The sequence below is a fragment of the Panulirus ornatus genome, chromosome 19 (assembly GCF_036320965.1).
Source record: "Panulirus ornatus isolate Po-2019 chromosome 19, ASM3632096v1, whole genome shotgun sequence".
NCBI lineage: Eukaryota > Metazoa > Arthropoda > Malacostraca > Decapoda > Palinuridae > Panulirus > Panulirus ornatus.
The window spans coordinates 8,550,999-8,555,998 of NC_092242.1; positions in this window are offsets into that span (position 1 = coordinate 8,550,999).

Genomic DNA, 5,000 nt, shown 5'->3' on the forward strand with positions numbered 1-5,000 from the left:
TATTGTTTATTTCCATACATTTGGCTGTCGGGTATAAGACACAACAATATTCAGTTTTCAATATTCAGTACATTTAATCATTTTTCATCAATATTTTTATATACCTTGTGGTACAAGGTCTCATAATTACATCATTCATTTCTTGGTTCGCTATTGCTGTTTGATTCCCATAATTTCTATGATGACTTTCAGATCTCTGAATGTATATTTCACTTTCTATTGCATATATTTCACTTTCTATCGCTTTCTCTGTTGATCGTTTGTATAAGATGTCATCAATATGCTGTTCATCATTAAGCGATTCATTGAACTCCAATCAATTTTCGTTAAAGTCTAAGTTCAATTGTGGCCATTTGTAGACTGTGTTATGGTCTTTGCGCATCTTTTTTCATGCATCAGCTCTTAATCACAATCAATTTCATTACTCTAGAATCATCAGAAAAACACATGGTGATTATTGTACAATCTTTGGCATGTCTGTCGAAGTTTGATACCATTATCAAACATAGATGCGAGGTCGACATTGTAGTAATCCAGGCAAAACATTTTTGCCATTTTTATTCTTTTTCTTCCACTGCTTTGAAAGGAATGGCATCTTTCTCAGTGGAGGCCAGATATCGCCAACTCTCTAACTGATCAACTGTGGTTCCAATTCGCTACTTTGATTGTCTTATGTTATCTTAAAAACTCTTTGATCATCGCCAACTCTCTAACTGATCAAATGTGGTTCCAATTCGCTACATTGATTGTTTTATGTTATCTTAAAAACTCTTTAATTCATCTCCCTATCTTATTTTTATTGTCCTGATTCGGTACTTCATATAGTAGAATTCTGTGGCTTTCTTTGTCTAAATGTCTTTGCCAAATCGAGGGAAAAAAAATGTCCATTTTCTTTCCTTCGATTCAAGTTTCATTTATGTTGTTGTAAAGAGCTGAAAATAGATCTGCAAAATTTTTCTCACAATCCAGATCCATGTCGATGTTCGTATATATATATATATATATATATATATATATATATATATATATATATATATATATATATATATATATATATTCTTGATCAGATCTTCAAACATGTGTGATCATTTCTTCACCGACTTATCATACACAATGTCACAATACACTACGTAATATTCTCAAATATTATCAAAGATCTTTCCTCTATCTGTGTAGTGGTATGACACAAGTCATTTTGTGAATGTCTGCTGTATAGGTTGCGATCATGTAGACGCTATATACGTCATTAGTAACACCACTATCGTCTCGCTCTTGGTGTTTATGTCTAAATGAGGAAGATGAGAAGGGATTCCACACACGATTTTGTTCAGTTCTCTGTGAACTTAACAATTCCTTTGTTAATACGATAATTCGTGACTTTCTCGCACATAATAGGATCCGATCTATGGTTCTTTGATTCGCTTTTGTTCTTATGTATTAATAACGTTGGGTTTCTATCCTTGTTTTGAGATATGGTCTCTATATTTAGTGCCTCTGTTCTCTAGAGTGTGGTTTCATCAATTCCTCAATAGTAATATTTATATTCTTATGTACGTCTTTTATTCTTTCCTCAATTATTGCTCTATTTTCCCTATAATCTTCTATTCATTTACTAATTTTTATATCGTATTTGTACAATTTTTCTAGAGTTGGTAAAAACCATTCCAATCATTTGTCTTATTTTCTCACCGAATATATATATATATATATATATATATATATATATATATATATATATATATATATATATATATATATATATTCCTGTTTATCTCTGTGTTATTATTGCCTTTCAAGATCTCACACTCCAGTTTTGTTCCTATAATACATTCATCAACTCTAATCATTCTCCAGTGTGTTATGTTCCACTGAAATTCCACCCACACCGCTTAGCTCGCTCTCATGTCTGGTTGCTGTACCACCTTCACATTCCTATATCAACAACATTGTATGTTGGAGTCATTTCTACAATACTGTGGTCGGATGTGATTGGATCCTTCACCTTAACATCTGGGATAAATATCGCATTAACTGTAAAGCTAAGATCTAATGTGTTATTTCCTCTTGTCGGTCCAATATATATATATATATATATATTATTTATATTATTATACTTTGTCGCTGTCTCCCGCGTTTGCGAGGTAGCGCAAGGAAACAGACGAAAGAAATGGCCCAACCCACCCCCATACACATGTATATACATACGTCCACACACGCAAATATACATACCTACCCAGCTTTCCATATATATATATATATATATATATATATATATATATATATATATATATATATATATATATATAAGGTGGAATGACTGACAGAGATTAATTATGCTATGTAAGTCTTCTCTTTCATCTGATTCAATGTTTTTTTTTACCTGTATGTGTGTGTGTGTGTGTGTGTGTGTGTGTGTGTGTGTGTGTGTGTCAGATAACCCACCATTGAATAAAACCCTGGATCGATCCTAGTTCGACCATAAGTCAACTTTTCGAACCCTAACTCCTAATTGAATCAAATTTTCCAAGACGACAGAAACCAAAATGCCAAACCTGAATATAAACTCCATTTTTATCCTTGACATAACTTGAGCAGTAGTCTATGTATACATCTTAATTACGTGCGTAATCAGCTCCCGAAATTGAGCAAATACGTTGACCTTTGAAGCACGTGAACATGAAGTACACACGTTTTACACTGACGTCTAAAAACTTAAGTAAAAACTTTGTTCAAAATTTCATGCACAGAAATATCAAAATTTGTCTTTCATGAACTGATTATTTTTATCACATTAATATCATTAACATATCGACAAAGTTACGAAGGTTGAATGAAATGAAAGCGAATGAAAGAAGAATACTGCATTCTCTCCAAACTCTTGCGGGTAATACGAATGAAAAATAATCAGAAAAAAAAAGAAAAAAGAAAGCTTCCTTCCTTCTTTCTCTGACGTGGCGCAAACACAAGGATCCCCGCCATGCCATGTCCTTGGCGCTATCTCGCTACCGGGCGAAACGGAGATCAGACGATGAAAGGCCGCATTCGCTCACATCTCTCTCTCTCTCTCTCTCTCTCTCTCTCTCTCTCTCTCCCCTCCCTAACGCCCTGGTAAGCACCCCGTTGCCCTCCCTCCCCCCCCCTCCCTTACCAGCAGCCCCGCCCCCCCACCTCCCTTATTTCGTTTCCAAAGTCACTTCCCCCCACCTTTCTCTCTCTCCCCCTTCACATGTTGGCGACAAATTTCAATGATATGATTTTGATGATGTAGTCTCTCTCCCCCTAGCCCCCACCCTAACCCCCCCCCACATCCATCCTAACCCCCCTCCCCCTCTCCTCTCCCCGCGCCCCGGAGTGTTGCCACATCTTGGTCCCGAATTTCCATTCCTTCCCTCAAAAAACTCTCTCTCTCTCTCTCTCTCTCTCTCTCTCTCTCTCTCTCTCTCTCTCTCTCTCTCTCTCTCTCTCTCACCCACGAACTCTGTCCCATCACGGAATGGCGATCTTCACATATATCCCCTCCGCCCCGCCCCGTGACGTGGGTCGTACAAGCCCCCTCCCCCCCCCCCCCCCATGTTGGTACCACAGAGTGGCATAAACGGGTAAATCGAAGAGTGAACGTTGCCCCGACGCGCCCCCGCCCCGACCCCCTATTATCCCCCCCCCCCTAGTTTAATGGAGGGTCTGGAACACTGGCGACAAAGGAGAGAATAGCTAGAAGCGATGGGGCGGGCGGGCGGGCGAGGGAGGGAGTGAGGGAGGGAGTGAACGGAACGGGGGCTAAGGAGAGAGAGGGAGGGAGGGAGAGAGGGAAGTGGAGGGAGGTGGAGTGAAGAGAAAAGCTTTGGGGAGGAAAGAGGACGACCCTCCCCCCCCCCCTTCTCAACACCCCCCCCCTCTCCCTCCTCCTCAACCCCCCCCACCTCTCCCTCCTCCTCAACACCCTCCCCCCCTCTCCCTCCTCCTCAAAACTCCCCCCCTCTCCCTATTTGCTGATGATTTCATTTCCATCCGTGTGTAATTTGTATGAGCTTAATAACCATAATAATAGTGTTAACTGCCACTGTGGTGCGCGGGGGGTGAGGGAGCCCCTCGTTGTCATGTAGTTAGGCGCCTCCCGTCGACCAATGGGCGCCCGGCTTGACGGAGGAGGTGGGCGGGGCGTCGCTCTAAAGTGGGGGGGAGGGGAGGGGATGAGAGGGGGTGGGGTGGGGGGGGGTGTGTTTCAAGTGAGTGCTCTGTTGGTGATTGGTCGTGTGATCTGCCTCCATGGGGGATTAGGGGATTAGGGGATTAGCGATTTAGTCCAGGGGAGGGAGTGGGAGGGAGGGGTAGGGTGTGGGGGGTGTTTGGGGGGGGGGAAGGGGGGGTTGGGTCTTCTTGGCCCGGCATGGGACGGGGGGGGGTTTAAGGGGGGTTTAAGGGGGGTTAAGGGGGTTGAATGAGGTGAAGGTGTCGTTAAGTATATAACTTCGAAGTCTAATGGCGTGGTTGTGATCATGGTAGTTTACCTGTATCGCATGACTGTCTCTCTATCATCCAGATGGTGCAAGATGGCACGGTTCAGCTCATCCACAGTCTCTCTATCATCCAGATGGTATGGTTTATCTCATCCATCGTCTCTCTATCATCCAGATGGTGCAAGATGGCACGGCTTATCTCATCCACCGTCTCTCTATCATCCAGATGGTAGGGTTATTCTCATCCATCGTCTCTCTATCATCCAGATGGTACGGTTTATCTCATCCATCGTCTCTCTATCATCCAGGTGGTACGGGTTATCTCATCCACCGTCTCTCTATCATCCAGATGGTACGGTTATCTCATCCACCGTCTCTCTATCATCCAGATGGTATGGTTTATCTCATCCACCGTCTCTCTATCATCCAGATGGTACGGTTTATCTCATCCATCGTCTCTCTATCATCCAGGTGGTATGGTTTATCTCATCCACCGTCTCTCTATCATCCAGATGGTATGGTTTATCTCATCCACCGTCTCTC